Source organism: Rattus norvegicus, chromosome Y (genome assembly GCF_021556685.1).
Source record: "Rattus norvegicus strain SHRSP/BbbUtx chromosome Y, alternate assembly SHRSP_T2T, whole genome shotgun sequence".
In the NCBI taxonomy this organism is placed as follows: domain Eukaryota; kingdom Metazoa; phylum Chordata; class Mammalia; order Rodentia; family Muridae; genus Rattus; species Rattus norvegicus.
Genome location: NC_141555.1, coordinates 50,797,333 through 50,814,402, shown reverse-complemented (window position 1 = coordinate 50,814,402; position 17,070 = coordinate 50,797,333). Strand labels below are relative to the sequence as shown.

General features: G+C 39.5%; 1 long non-coding RNA gene across 1 annotated transcript in view; it reads right to left on the bottom strand.

The window, feature by feature from the left end:
* LOC134484393 (uncharacterized) overlaps positions 1 to 802 on the bottom strand; it is a 42,578-nt gene extending 41,776 nt beyond the window's left edge. Inside the window, exon 1 of the long non-coding RNA XR_015647450.1 lies at positions 722 to 802. This is a non-coding gene — a long non-coding RNA (uncharacterized LOC134484393). The remainder of the gene's footprint in view (positions 1 to 721) is intronic.
* Between the last annotated feature and the right edge of the window lie 16,268 nt (positions 803 to 17,070).

Sequence of the window (17,070 nt, the reverse complement as noted above, 5' to 3'; positions counted from 1 at the left end):
GCAAATAGACTCCCTCCTGTTCTTATGAAACTATTGAAGATGAGGTCTCCCTGGTCCTGAAGCCATTCTTATCACTTCCTATCCTTCTCTATCTTATGTTTGGCCTCAAGAAAGAATCATGGTAAAACATCCAAAAACCTCAAATCTAGCCCTGAGACACTGGAACAGAAGAACCGAGATCAAAACAGACCTGAGAACCAAATTCTATACTACATGTGGTCTTATGCTTTACTTATATGTGGAAATGTTAGGATTTAATAGTAATTTGGTGTTTACCACTTGAAGTAGGTACACCCAATTTACAGTGTTATAATCACTCTAGAGCTGGGTGCCTTTGTTGCGAAAATCATTGAAGAAAATAGAAGTGGAAAAAAGAATTTTCAGTACACATTTAGGAATATGTATGAAGTCACCTATCAAGGAATATACAATAAAAATTGAAATACACATGCATTCAATTAAAGGTCTGTAGGGAATAACTGGCCTTTGGGAAAATAGAAAACGAAGAAAATTGAACTGTGTCACAGGAATGAACCTGAGAATGAAAATATTATCTAGAAGAATCTTCTACACTCCTGTTCCTAAATCTCATCGACCCATGCCAAGACCCTGAATAACTTTGTCCATTCAGAGCATGTAACCACTAATGAAGCAAAGAGAAGTCACTAGCTTTAGAGAGATGGAGTATGTAAACATTTCCACTGTGTCACAGAAGACATACCTGGAAAGGGCACCCTCAAATCTAGTCAATGTAAGGAAAGCTCTTTAGCAGATAGGCCATGGCAGGTCTTAGAGACATCATCATTAATTCATTCATGAAAAATCTCTGGTATCCTTGAGAGCCAAAGCTTCTTCTGTGATGTCACAAGTATTGCTGTGACTGCAACTGATCTTCAGATGTTCCTTCATTACCTCTAGGGTTTACTAATTGGCCTCTAATTCAGAGTAAACAGTTATTTGGGAGTGAGAAAAAAGAAGATGAAGAGATATGAGAAGGGGAATAAGCTGGCTTTCTGTCTTGTTTTTTTTAAAAAAAAGAAAGGCATATGTGGTCCTTGGAAAGCTTAGTGAGTCCAAGGAAGGATTTGTGTGGGATCGCTAAAGAGATAGCCTTTTTTGAACCTTCCACATATGGGAATCATGAGCTGCAAGTCTCTTAGAAGCATCTGAACTTCCCTGTTCTTATGGTTCCTAAAATTCAAATAGTTTATATCATTCATTTCTTTATTACAAAACCCAAGTATTGTGAAGAGCACAATTGTTTTCCAGAGCTCATGACCTTTACTGTTTTTGTCAAGAAGAAAGGTACTAACGAAGAAGGGAAGTACAAATATTGTGTTGCTATCTCGAAGTAAACAACATGCTTTGGACATCAATAGTGATTTTTTTGTCTGCCACTAATATTAACGTGACAGAAGTGCTTCTAGTTGAGACTTCATCATCTCAGTCTTTCCACTAGTATTACTCTACCACTTCACATTTACGAGTCAATATGTGTGATTACTTGACAGCTTTTACTTTCTTTTATATCTTTCTTTTTTATTTTTAGCAAATTTTATTGTTTTTTTTAACGGGATGTTTCTATATTTAAATTTCAAATATTATTTCCTTTCTGAGTTTCTGAGCATAAGATCCCTACACATTCCCATTTCCTTTTTCTCTAACCAGCCTTTCTCCCGCATGACATTCCCTTGAACTGAAAGATGTACAAGGGAGGACAAGGGCTTCTCTTTCCAATGTTGATCAAAAATTACATCCATTGCCACATATGAATTTGGAGCCATTCCTCAGTCCATGTACTTTCTTTGTGTATTCGTACAGTAAGAGAAAGCCCTGGTTCATTGGCATTGTTGTTCTTATGGGGTTGAAAGTACCTTAAGCTCTTCTAATCCTTTTTTTAAGTTTACCAAGAGCAGGTCCGTTTTTAGTTCACTGGTTTTTTACTAGCATTCACTTCTGTATTTGACATGCTGTATCATTGTCTCTCAGGAAAAATCTTTTTCCGATTCCTGGCAGAATGCAATTCTTACCTTCACCTATCTTATCTAGTTAGGTTGGCTGATTATATATATATATATATATATATATATATATATATATATATATATATATATGCTATGATTTTGGTGGCTCCTACACCTATGTGGTTAAGGGGAAAGTTAACATGGGTTCTGCCCAACTATGTCAAGAATCTAGAATTCACAAATGACAGTTTCAAATAGTCCTCTTGTGTTTACCTATTGAAGTAGATAATTTACTGTTCCTCAAGCCATGTTTCTCCCTTCACATCATCCAATATCTTAGGATTGGCCTGAAGAAAGAATCATGGTGAAACATCCTAAACCCTCAAGTCTGCCCATGGGAAAACTGGAAGCTATGTAGTCTAGTACTGATATCAAATGGGAGTAGAGAACTGAATTCAACAGTGAAAAATGTCCTTTGCTTTCCTGATGTCTGGAAATTTTTTGATAAAATAAGGATTTGGGAGTTTATCATTTGTAGTAGGTTCACAGTATTTACACTTTTATAATCACTCTATAGCTGGAGTCACTTGTGACCAAATTCATTGAAGAAAATGGAATTGGCCAACAAAATTTTTGAGTACACATTGAAGAATATTTACAAAGTCCCTTATCAAACAATATACAGTAAGAAATTGAAATACAATATTCATTCTATTCAAGGTCTGTAGGTAAATGCTGACCTTTGAGAAACGGAGAAACCCTCAAATATTGAACTGTATGTCACAAGAATGAACCTATGATATATAGAATAAAAATATTATCTAGAAGAATCTCCTACACTCCATTTTCCTAAAACTTTTTTACCCATGCCATGCCCCTTAATAACTTTCTGCATTCAGAACATGTAACCACTAGTGAAGCAGAGAGAAGTCTCTCCTTTAGATAGATGGAGTACATAAAGGTTTCCTCCGTGTCAAAGGAGACACACCAGGAAAGGGCACCCTCGAATCTTGTCAATGTAAAGAAAGATGTTCAGGATGTAGGACATGGCATTTCTCAGTGACATGACCATTAGGCCCTCCCTGAAAACTCTCTTGTAACCTGGAGAGCCCTGGCTTATTCTGTGATGTCATAACTGTTGTCATGACTGCAACTGTCTCTCAGATATCCTTCAGTACCTCTAGGGTTTACTAATTGGCCTCTAATTCAGAGAAAATTGGAGAGTGATAACAAAGTGGATGATGAGATAGGATGGGGGGAAGGAAGCTGGCCTTCTGTCTTGGTATAAAAAACAAGGAAGAAATATGTGGTCCTTTGGAAAGCTCAGTGAGTCCTTGGTAGGAATTGAGTGGGGTCTCTGAAGAGATAGCCTTGATGTGAGCCTTCCACATAAGGGAAATAGGAGTTGGGAGACTGTCAGAAGCTTCTGGACTTCCCTGATCTTATGGTTGCTGGATGTCAGAGGGTTTATATCATTTATTTCTTTATTCCAAAACCAAGTGTTATGAAGGACACAGTTGATTTCCTGAGAGCTCATGACTGTACTGTTTTTGTCAAGAAGAAAAGGTCCTAAGGAAGAAGGGAAAAACAAGTATTGTGTCCCTAACTCAAGTTAAACTCCTCAATGCTTTGGAAACCTATAGGGCACTTTGTGTCTGACACTGATATCTGGGAGAGAGAACTGCTTCTAGTTGAGACTTCATCATCTCAGTCTTTATACTAGTATTAACCTGACTACCACTTCAGATTTCTGAGTCAATATGTGAGATTGCTTGGCAGCTTTCTTTTCTTTTATATCATTCATTTTTTTTTATATTTTAACAATTTTTCTTCTTTAAGTAGATGTTTCTACATATACATTTAAAATATTTCCTTTCTCCATTTCCTTTCCATAAGATCCCTACCCATTCCATTACCTTCTTCTCTAACCAGCCTTTCTGCTGCATGAAATTCCCTTGAACTGGGAGACAAACTGTGGAGGACAAGGCCTCTCTTTCCAATGTTGCCCAAAAAGGCCATCTCAGCCACATATGCATTTGGAGCCATAGGTCAGTCCATGTACTTTTTTTGTATGTTGGGCTAGTACGAGAAAGCTCTGGTCATTGGTATTGTTGTTAGTATGGGTTTGAAAACACCCTCAGCTCCTCTATCTTTATTCAAAATTTACCAAAAAGAGGTCCATATTCAGTTCACTGGCTTACTACTAGCATTAACTTATGTATTTGAAATGCTATATCTGTGTCTCTCAAGAAATATTTATATCTGGTTCTTGGAAGAATGCACTTCTTACTTTCGTCAATCATATCTAGTTTTTTTGACTGATGTATATATATATATATGTATATATATATATATATATATATATATATATATATATATATATATATATGGCTCCAACACCTAAGTGTTTAAGTGGAATGTTAACATGGATTCTGCCCACCTATGTCAAGAACATAGAATTCACAAATGACCATTTCAAAAATACTCCTTCCTGTTTTTATAAACCTATTTAAGTAAATGTTTAACTGTTCCTCAAGCCATCCTTCTCCCTGCCCATCATCTGGTATCTTATGTTTTGCCTTAAGATAGAATCATGTTAAAACATCCTAAAACTTCAAGTCTGGCCATAGGAATTCTGGAAGCTCAATAGTGTAGTACTGATATCAAATGGGACAAGAAAACAAATTCATTAGTCCATGTTGTCCTTTGCTTTCCTGATGTCTGGTAATTTTTTTATAAAATAAGGATTTGGGAATTCATCATTTGAAATAGGTACACCATATTTACAATGTTATACTCACTCATTACCTGGGTCCCCTTTGTGACCAAAATCATTGCAGAGAATGGAATTTGAAAACAATATTTTTGAGTACACATGGAGGAATATTTACAAAGTCCCTTATCATGCCCAACCTCGACTAACAAGGAAGACATGACCAATGAAGATCTTCTTCAAGCAGTTTTACTCAGGAACCTTGATACAATTTTCAGACACTAGGGAACCCCCGGAGCACACTTAAATAGCTAGTGCTGGCCAATCCCAGCAAGCAACGTGGGCCATGCCGGTAGGCTGTCACTATGCAGAAGCTAGCAGACCAGGCAGGGATAGACAAATAAGAACCTGCTTACTACAAGGAGAGCGCACCATTGGGAGGGTGGAAGGTGGAAACCAGTGCCATGTTTGAGGCGGACCAAACACCGCTGCCTATAGTTCCCCCTTTTATTTAATTAACCAAGCAGGCAAAGGAACCACTGAGCATGGTGACCCCCCCCCAACCACGTGTCTTAGGATCATCTCTTCATTAAACCAGTCTTAGGACAACTCATCTTCCACAAGTTTCCATGCCATAGATAGAAGGTAGGTTGCCCATCACTGTGCACAGTCACTCACACATACGCGGGCGTGAGGTACAACAAGGTCTTCTGAATGACCCTTAGACAGGCTTGAGGGGACTGTCCTGCTTCAATGGCTGCAAACTGTGTGCCACCTCTGAACAAACCTCATTCTAAAATAGAAACCACAGGCACACTAGGGAGACCAGCAGCAAGAGTCCAGCTAGGGTTTCCATACCCACCCATACCCTCAGATGATTCATAGCATTAGCAATCCAAGATGACAATCTTGTAGCCAGTCTAGCATCTGCACGTGTGGAGTTCATCTTCAGGATTGCTACATGTAGCTGATCCATTTAGGAGTCGAATTCTCCTGCCCAATTGCCTTGAAGATAACGTGACAACTGTTTAACCAAATTAGAGGAGTGGGCTTAAAAGTCATGACGTATCGGCATGAGTCTTGGGAACACCGGTAGTGTCCCCCACCAGGGCTCTGTTTGAACCAGCATTTGGGTCACACCGAGGAGTGTCAGCAACAGCAGGATCATCATTCTTGTAGCACCTCCTGGTCAATCTTTCAGGGACCTACAAAGGATCTTGCAGATCCGGAGGAAACACACAAACAGACCCTCTTGCCCATGCCAACATGGGATCTGGTCCATGCTATAAGCCAGTGATCACATCTTTCCCTTTCACATAATTTTCAATGTGCCCGCCCGACACTGATGTCGGTCAGCAGCAGAAAGGCCATCATCATTCAAAATTAAAAAAAAAAAAATTAAGAATAAAAGGGGCTAAGGATATCTGTTCCTTGCGGCTTCTACCATGGCCTATTCCCCTTTTTTGTTTAATTATGCATTCCTTCAAGGTACGATGTGCTTGCTCAACAACACATTGATGTTGGGGATTATAAGGCAGGTCATGGCACATTCATCTGTTTATAAAAGGATTTGAAAGATTTGGCAGTTTATGCTGGGCCACGATCAGTTTTTAAGTGTTGAGGGTTTCCCCAAGCAGCCCAGGCTTAGAGGCAGTGTCCAACAACATTGGGTCCATTTTCTCCACTCGTAGGGGTAGCATGAATGACACCTCAACAAGTATCCACAGAAACATGAATGTATTTTAGGCTCCCAAATCCAGATATGTGAGTTACATCCATTTGCCAAACCTTTAGGGGCAAAAGTCCTCTAGGATTAACCCCTACACTATGGGGATGGTGAAAAGTGATAAACTGTTGACATCCTAAAACTATCTGTCAAGCATCTGCTCAAGACAAGTGAAACTTCTGCTCTAAGGTCTTAGTAAGCACATTAAATTGTTTATGAAACTGTTGGGCTTCATCCAATGATGAGCTTAGGAATATGAACTCCATTCGGGTACATCTATCCACAAGATCATTTCACTCACTGAGAGGAGCAGGCAAACCTTTATGTGCTCTAATATTTTGGACAAAAAACTTGTGACCTCTTTCTCAGATCAATTCCTGAAGTTCCCTCAGCAGCTGGCATACCGTGCTGCTAATTTTAATAGGGCCAGCCACTTCTAATATCTTAACTGCATTAACATATATGACGAATCAGAGAGAAAATTAAAGCAAAGGAACAATTTTGTACACTTCCTGCACAATCTTGAATTCAATTATTTGTGGAGAGCCGGGTTGATATTGGCACAAAATTGTCTCTTGATGGTTAATCACATAAGCTCCACAGCCATTTTTGGATCCATCTGTAAAAATGTTTGGCGCCCCCTATATAGGAACACTGAAAGATCACGGGATGTTCTTTAAAGAAGGATAGCAAAGAGTGTTTTGGATAATGATTATCTATCTCTCCATGGAATCCACAGCATGATATAGCCCAATCATCCACAGTGCCACACAAGATCTTCATCTGCTGACCTGTATAGGGCACAATGATTGAGGTTGGGGAAACAACAAATTATTGTACGCACTGTTGGATCGCATTCAGGGCTAATCATGCAACTGCTGTATGGTAACACTCTACTGATCTAGCTGGAGAAGCCTTGGGATAAACCCAAAGCAGAGGACCATCTTGCCACAACAATACTGTGTGCTGCCTGTGGGTGGCTAGAATGCATAGCACCCTCCTTCCATCGATGTAAAATTGTGCCTTGTAATCCTTTTTCAACCTTCTCTAAAGCTTCCTTTGCTTCATCAGTCAATTGTCTTGGAGATTACAAGGCCGAATCCACAACTAAAGTATTATACAATGGTTTTAATTCATTATTTGGTAATTTTAAATGACATCTGACCCAATTAATATCTCCGAGTAATTTTTCAAAATCATTAAGAGTCTTAAGGTTATCTTTCCTCAATTCAACCTTCTGGGGGATAAAGGTATAAGGACTTAGTTTTGTTCTTAAATAATTTACAAAATTTCCCTTTTGTACCTTTTCTGGGGCAGTAATCAAATCCCCTACCTTCTAGCAATTTAACTAAATTTCCATATACTAAATCTAAAATCTCTTCATATTTTGCAGTTAAAAGGATATCATCTGTAAAATTGGGTGAAGGAAACTTCTGTCTTATTGGGGCAATGGCATTGCCCACAAAAAGTTGACACACAGAAGGGCTATTGGCCATACCCTGTGGTAAAACTACCCATTGTAGTCGTTGATCAAGTTCTTCATGATTGCATGATGGAACAGTAAAAGCAAATCTTTCACTATCTCTTGGACAAAGAGGTATGGAGAAAAAGCAATCTTTTATATCAATCACTACAACAGGCCAACAGTCTGGCAGAGAGGATAAAAGAGGAAGCCCGAGTTGCACTGGGGCCCATGATTTGCATCTGTTCATTAATAACTCGTAAATCATGCAACAGTCTCCATTTCCCTGACTTCTTTTTAAACACAAAAATTGGGGTATTCCAAGATAATACTGATGGTTTTATAAGCTTGGCACCCAGCTTTAGTTGTAGCAAACTTCTCAGAAGAATGCAGCCACTGAGGAACCCAAACCGGCTCCTCTGTTTTCCAGGTAATGGGAACCCTTCTTCAGTGGCCCCATGGAAAACCCAGGACCTGATTCCTTTCTCTCTGTTGGGCAGTTATAGGGTTAGTCATACCCTGCAGGTGTTTCCCTATTCCAATACCAGGAAAATAGCCAATATGTTTCATAATCTTTAGTGAAGTTTCAGAATACTCAGTGGTCAATTTGAAACCCATATCTTTCAGCAAATATCTCCCCCAAAGGGAAATGGGCAAATCCAACCCATAGGGTTGCATAACTCCTGAATGCCCTTCCTGATCTCTCCAACTCAGTTGTCTTGCCCTCATATCAGGAGCTTTTGTCTAATGGAGACCTTGTAATGTTTGAGATGAGGCCTGTACTGGTCTTCCAGAGGGCCAATCTTTCTTAGCTATTATACTTCTATCGGCCCCTTTATCCAACACTCCTAGGATCCTTTTACCATCTACCCTTAGCTCCATTACTGGGCGTTGGTTTAAACCCAAGGCTAAAAATGTAAGGTCGGGGACTGTGGAACGGAAACCATTCTCTCCTCTCCCTCTAGAGTGGGCTACAAATCTTTCATGAAGTCTAGGCAAAAGTAATATTTGGGGTATTCTGTCCCCAGGGGAAATGGTACCAATACCTTTCAGTGATTCTACCATGATCTTGACTACCCCAGTTTAATCTGGGTAAATAACTCCTGGATGGACATGTAGTCCTTTTAAATATGTAGATGATCCTTTAAAATCAGATTCTATCAACTAGACCCCCATTCAAGGCCTTAGTACAGGTCTGCTGGTGGAGCAGAGGTCCAGTCCTGTGGAGCACTTAGTGGCTCACCTTGTCCTCTCGGATGGCGAAGGGACGGCCATATCTCGTGACTCTGTTATATGTCCTGATTCTCCACTGGCCCATATATTTGTAGGTCCTGGAACCGGCTGTCCATTTTTTGGACCTGCTCCACCAAAACCCGAGCTAAGAGGCTGCCCATTGATGTCTTTTACCGAGTGGCACTCATGAGCCCAATGGTTCCCCTTTTTGGACTTGTGGCACAGACCTTGTTGCCTTGGGCGTTGGCCAATTCCTGTACTGAATAGACTTCTCCTTTCTCAACATTGCCTTTTTAGGTGCACCTGTTGATCACACTTAACACACACTCCTGAACTTCCTCCTTTTCTCTGCGTCTTCTGCATAACAGCATCCACAAGTCCAGCATTAGACAAAGGTCCCCTTATTTCTCTACAGACCTTCATCCAAGCTTCAAGTCCCTTATTCTTGTAAGGAATGATAGCAGCTCGACATTCCTTTGTGCACTGTTCATAGGCCAACTGTTTAATCAACGCCATAGCCGTATCGGGGTCGCCAAAGACTCTCCCCGCTGCTTCCACTAATCAGGCTACAAAGTCAGAGAATGGCTCCATAGGTCGTTGAAGGATCTTGATTAGGTTTCCACTCACTTCTCCCTTATTAGGTAAGGATTTCCATGCCTTTGTTGCAACTTCTTAATCTGCTGGTAAACCTGTCCTGGATACCCTGTCTGAGCATTGGCAAAGCGTCCCTGACCCAGCAGCATATCTCTATCCCAGACAGACTGGCTGCCCCTCGCCCTGCTGCCAAGTTAGAGTCAGCGTGTTCATTGGGAAAATCAATAAGACAAGTTCTCCAATACAAATACTGTCCCAGTCTAAGACAGGCCCTAGTAAGTTTAATCCAATCACTAGGAGTCATGCAAAATCTGTGTCAGACCTCAACCTAAGCTATGGTAAATGAGGCCATAATGCCATAAGTGTTACTGATTCCTTCAGGGCATTGATCACCTTAAAGTCTAAAGGCTCATGATACCTTTGTTGATTAGCATCCATATAAACAGGATAGGCCAGATTCACTTCTGTGCGGACTGGCTCCCACACTTCTGGGCAGAATGGACTACCTGTTTGTTGCATGCCCAATGTCTCGCAAGAAGAAGCCATGGCAACAGGATTCCTCTGCGAACAAGCCTTTATTGTACAGCTCTCTTGAACAGGGACAGTGGGACCTCAAGCAGCAAGAGTGCTCACCTTATATAGACAGCAGCAGAGGCTATGCTAATTGTCCTTCAGGGATTGGTGGAGCAGGAATTACCTCATTAGCATTGTGCTGCTCCCTCATTAGCATATTACTAGCCAATTGATGCCGGGTGAAAACCCTGCACATGTACAGTGCCATTGTTAACCGCAGGAGGACCCCCTGCACCTGAAACTTTATTTTCTCCCTCTACAACTTTGCAGGGAGGAGGAGCTGAGGGGACCCTCCTACGGAGTTCGTCCACCATTTTAGACTTTTTCCTTTTCTTCCTCTTAATCTGTTTCGTCTGTTTCTTCCTCTATATCTGTCTTTTCTGAGTCTGTCTCCTTTGTACTTCCCTGGTTTTCTGTACTTTCCTCTTGAAGAATTTCATGGGCAGCTTTCCCCTTCTCTATAGTTGCCTGACAACATTTTTGATCCTCAGGACAACTATGCAGTAAATGCCACACTGGATGGACCCCAGGTCTTAGAGTCCCCTGTTCCAATGCAAAATCAAAGTCTTTCCCTATTTTTTCCCAACTTGCCACAGTAAGGTTACCAGAGTCTGAGAACCAGGGAGCAAAGACATGGCATTCACACAAAAATCTCTCTATGGTGCTCCTTTTTATTTTTAGTTTCTTATGCTCAAACAGCTCTTGAAGAGCCAGAAAAATTGGATGAGACTGTGAGGTCCTCAGGATCAAAACTTTCTAGGCTGCTGTGACTAAATTTACCAAGCGTCTTCCTAATTTCAGTTTGTTTCTACCGAGAACTTACTTTTTAACTACCCTGAGAATTTATAACCACTTATTTCCCACGGTCCTTATGGTCCCACCTTACCTTGGGAAATTTCCAGCGATGCCCCGACTGCAAGAAGTTCTGATATCAGATGGTCCATTTACGGGTCACCACTTGCCGTGTCCACCCACGACCAGCATGGAAGACATGAATAGTGAAGATCTTCTTCGACGAGTTTTACTCAGGAACGTTGATACAATTTTCTGACCACAGGGAACCCCCAAACCAAACTTAAATAGATAGTGCTGGCCAATCCTAGCAAGCCAAATGGGTCATGCAGATAGGCTTTCAAAATGCAGAATCTGGCAGGCCAGGTGGCATAGCCAAATAAGGAATAGTTTACTAAAAGGAGAGCTCACCATTGGGAGGGTGGAAGGCAGAAACTAGCACCAACTTAGAGTCCTGGCACGTCGCAGCTGCCTACAGTTGCTTTTCAAGGAATTTACAATAAGAAATTCAAATACAATATTCATTCAATAAAAGGTCTGTAGGGAAAATACTAGACTTTGGGAAACAGAGAAAACTAGAAAATTGAACTGTATGTCACAGGAAAAAAATCTGTGACATACAGAATAATAATATTCTCTAGAAGAATCTCCAACACTCCATGTTCCTACATCTTTATTACCCATGCCAAGCCCCTGAACAAGTTTCTCCATTCAGAACATGAAACCACTAGTGAAGCAGAGAGAAATCTCTAGAATTAGACAGATGGAGTACAAAAAGTTTTCCACTGTGTCACAGGAGACATACTTTGAAAGTGGTTACTGTTTGACATGTAATTCAGAGAAATTGGGGAGTGATAATAAAGAGGATGAAGAGATTGGAAATGGGTAGAAGGATGCTGGCCTTCTATCTTGGTATAAAAAAACAAGGAAGAAATATGTGGTCCTTTGGAAAACTCAGAGAGCCCTTGGTAGGGGTTGAGTGGGATGGCTGAAGAGATAGCCTTGATCTGAGCTTCTATATAAGGGAATAAGGAACTGTGAGGCTCTTAGAAGCTTGTAGACTTCCCTGTTCTTATGGTTCCTGGAAGTCAAAGGGTTTATATCATTTATTTCTTTATTCCAAAAGCCAAGTGTTGTGAAGGGCACAGTTGTTTTCCTGAGAACTCATGACCTTTACACTTTTTCGCAAGAAGAAAAGGTCCTAAGGAAGAAGGGAAAAACAAGTATTGTGTAACTAACTAAAGGTAAACACATACATGCTTTGTATACCTATCATGCACTTTGTGTCTGACACTGATATTTGGGAGAGAGAAGTGCTTCTAGTTGGGACTTCAATAACTCAATCATTCCACTAGTATTACTCTACCACTTCAGATTTCTGAGTCAATATTTGTGATGGCTTTGCAGCTTTCTTTTCTTTTATATCATTCATTTTTTTTATATTTAAACAAAATTTATTGCTTTTTAATTAGATGTTTCTATATATACATTTAAAATATTATTTCCTTTCCCAGTTTCCTGTGCATAAGATCCCTACCTGTTCCATATCCTTCTTCTCTAACTAAACTTTCTGCCGCATGACATTGCCTTGAACAGGGAGACAAATTAGAGGGGACAAGGGCTTCTCTTTTCAATGTATCCCAAAAAGGCCATCCTCTGCAGCATATGCATTTGTAGCCATAGACTACTCCATGTACTTTCTCTGATTATTGGTCTAGTTATAAAAATCTCTGGTTCATTGGCATCATTGTTCTTATGTGGTTTAAAGCACGTTCAGTTCTTCTAATCCTTTTTTTTTTTTTAAATTTAACCACATGTCTGTTTTCAGTTCACTGGTTTGCTACTAGCATTCACTTCTGTATTTGACATGCTGTATCTGTGTCTCCAGTAAATATCTATATCCAGTTCCTTGCAGAATGCACTTCCTACCTTCATCAATCTTATCTAGTTTTTTTTTTTTTTTGGTCTGATGTATACATATATACTTTTGGTGGCTCTTACACCTATGAAGTTAATTGGAAAGTTAACATGGATTCTGACCAACTAGGTCAAGAATATAGAATTCAAAAATGACAATTTCAAAGAGACTCCCCCTGTTTTTATGAACCTATTGAAGTAGACTTTATTTTTTCTCTTTTATTCAGAGCTGGGGAAGGAACCGAGGGTCTTGCGCTTGCTAGGCAAGCGCTCTCCATTGAGGTAAATCCCAAACCTGAAGTAGACGTTTAACTGGTCCTCAGGTCATTCTTTTCCCTGCACATCATCCAGTATCTTACGTTTGGCCTGAAGAAAGAATCATGGTAAATCATCCTAAACCCTCAATTCTGGCCATGGGAACACTGGACGCTAGAGAGTGTAGTACTGATATCAAATGGGACAAGAAACAGAATTCAATAGTCAATGTTTTCTTTGTTCTCCTGATGTCTGGTAATTTTTTGATAAAATAAGAATTTGGGAGATTACATTTGAAGTAGGTACACAGAATTTACACTATTATACTTACTCTATATCAGGGCCCCATATGTGACAATATCGTTGCAGAAAATGGTACTTGAAAACAGAATTTTTGAGATCAATTTCTGAGAAAAATTTACAAAGTCACCTAACAAGGAATTTACAATAAGAAATTGAAATACAATATTCGTTCAATTATACATCTGTAGGGAAAATACTGGTCATTGTGATACAGAGAAAACCTAGAAAATTTAATTGTGTGTCACAGGAATGAACCGGGGATTAAAAATATTATCTAGGAACATCTCCTACACTCCATGTTCCTAAATCGTTTTCACCCATGCCACGCCCCACAGCATGTAACCACTAGTCAAGCACAGAGAATTCTCTAGATTTAGAGAGAAGGTGTATATAAAGGTTTCCACTGTGTCATAGGAGACATACCTAAAAAGTGCAAACTTGAATCTGGTCAATGTAAGGAAAGGTGTTCATCAGGTAGGCCATGACAGTTTTCAGTGACATCATTGTTAGGCATTCCCTGAAAACTCTCTTCTAACCTGGAGAGCACTAGATTCTTCTGTGATGTCAAAGTGTTGTTGTGACTGCAACTTCCTCTGAGATATTCTTTCAGTACTTCTAGGGTTTACTAATAGGCCTCTACTTCAGAGCACATTTGGGAGTGATAACAAAGACGATGAAGAGAAGAGAAATAGGGAGAAAAAAGCTGATCTTCTTTCCTGGTATAAAAAACAAGGAAGAAATATGTGGTCCTTTGGAAAGTTCAGTGAGTCCTTTGTAGGGTTTGAGTGATATCGCTGAAGAGATAGCATTGTTGTGAGTCTTCCACATAAGGGAATCAGGAGCTGGGAGACTCTCAGAAGCATTTGCACGTCTCTGTTCTTATCTGGACTTCTCTGTTCTTATGGTTCCTTGAAATAAGAGAGTTTATATCATTAATTTCTTTATACCAAAAGCCAAGTGTTGTGAAGGGCACAGTTGTTTTCCTGAGAACTCATGACCCTTACTCTTTTTTTCAAGAAGAAAAGGTCCTAAGGAAGAAGGGAAAAACAAGTATTGTATCCCTAGTTCTGAATAAAGTCCTCCACGCTTTGGATACCTATAGTACAGTTTGTCTCTCACACTGATATCTGGGATAGAGAAGTATTTGTAGTTGAGACTTCATCATCTCAGTCTTTCCACTAGTATTACTCTGAATAACACTTCAGATTTCTGTGTCAAGATGTCTTTTTACTTGGCAGCTTTCTTTATTTCATATCATTCTTTTTTTTTATTTTTTACCAAAATTTATTGTTTTATAACTGGATGTTTCTATATTTACTTTTAAAATATTATTTCCTTTCCCAGTTTCCTGCCCATAAGGTTCCTACCCGTTCCATTTCCTTCTTTTCAAACCAGCCTTTCTGCCGCAATGCATTCCCTTGAACTGGGAGACAAAGTAGGGAATACAAGAGCTTCTCTTTCCAATGTTGCCCAAAAAGGCCATTTTCTGCCACATATGCATTTGGAGCCATAGGTTAGTCCATGTACTTTCTTTGTAAATCTGTCTATTATAAGAAAGCGCTGGTCACTGGCATTGTTATTCTTCTCGGGTTGAAAGCACCTTCAGCTCTTTGAATCCTTTTTCAAAATTTACCAACAAGAGGTCTGTTTTCAGTTAACTGGTATGTCCCAGCATTCACTTTTGTATTTGACAGGCTGTATCTGTATCTCTCAGTAAATATTTATACCTGGTTCCTTGCAGAATGAACTTCTTACCTTCATCAATCTTATCTAGTTTGGTTGGCTGATGAGTACAAATATAATTTTGGTGGCTCTTACACCTATTTTGTCAAGTGGAATGTTTACATGGATTTTGCTGAACTATGTGAAGAATGTAGAATTAAGAAATGACAATGCAAATAGATTCCGTCCTGTTTTTATGAACCTATTGAAGTAGACGTATAACTGGTCCTCAAGCCATTCTTCTTCCTGCCCATCATCTGGTATCTTACATTTGGTTTTAAGAAAGAATCTTGGTAAAACATCCTAAACCCTCAGTTCTGGCTATGGGAAAACTGGAAGCTAGATAGTGTAGTACTGATATCAAATGGGATTAGATAACCAAATACAATAGTCCATGTTGTTTTTGATTTCCTGATGTCTGGTAATTTTTTTGTTAAAATAAATATTTGTGAGCTTATCATTTGAAGTAGTTTTACAGTATTTATGCTGTTATACTCACTATATAGCTGGGCCCACTTTGTGACAAAAATCATTGCAGAAAATGGAATTAGAAAACAGAATTATTGAGTACACATTGAGGAATATTTACAAAACCCCCTATCAAGGAATTAAACATAAGGAATTGAAATACAATATTCATTCAATTAAAGGTCTGTAGGGAAAATACTGGCCTTTGGGAAACAGAGAAAACACAGAAAATTGAACTTTATATCAACGGAATGAAACTGGGAATAAAAATATTATCTAGAGGGGCTGGGGATTTAGCTCAGTGGTAGAGCGCTTACCTAGGAAGCGCAAGGCCCTGGGTTCGATCCCCAGCTCCAAAAAAAAAGAACCAAAAAAAAATATTATCTAGAATTATCTCCTACACTCCATGTTCCTAAATCTTTTCTACCCTGTCTAATTTTCTCCATTCAGAGCATGTAACCACTTGTGAAGCAGAGAGAAGTCTCTAGCTTTAGAGAGATGTGTTATGTATAGGTTTCAACTGTGTAACGGGAGACATACTTGGAAAGTGAAAATTCGAATCTGGTCAATGTAAGGAAATGTGTTCAGCAGGTAGTCCAAAGCAGTTCTCAGTGCCATAATCATTAGGACCTCCCTGAAAACTCTCTTGTAACCTTGAGCGTCCTAGCTTCTGTGATGTCACAACTATTGTCGTGACTGCAACTGCCTCTCAGTTATTCCTTCACCAATAGGTTTTACTAATATTCTCTAATTCAGAGCAAATTGTGGTGTGGTAAAAAAGAGGAAGAAGTGTTTGGAAATGGGGAGAAGGAAGCGGGCCTTCTCTCTTGGTATAAAAAATAAGGAAGAAAAATGTGGTCCTTTGCAAAGTTCAGTGAGTCCTTTGTAGGGCTTGAGTGATATCGCTGAAAAGATAGCCTAAATCTGAGCCTTATAAATAAGGGAATCATGAGCTTGGAGACTCTCAGAAACAACAGGACTTTCCTTTTCTTATGGTTCCTGAGGGATTATATCGTTCATTTCTTTATTCCAAAAACCAAGTGTTGTGAAAGGCACAGTTGTTTTAATGAGAGCTAAGGACCTTTACTCTTTTTGTCAAGAAGAAAAGGTCCTAAGGAGAAGGGAAAAACAAATATTCTGTCCCTAACTCAAGTTAATCATCTCCTCTGTGCTTTGGACACCTATAGTGCAGTTTGTGTCTGACACTGATTATTGGGAGAGAATATTCTTCTAGTTGAGACTTCATCATCTCAGTCTTTCCACTAGTATTACTATGACTATGACTTTAAATTTCTGAGCCAATAATTGTTATGACTGACTTTGCACATTTATTTTCTTTTATATCATT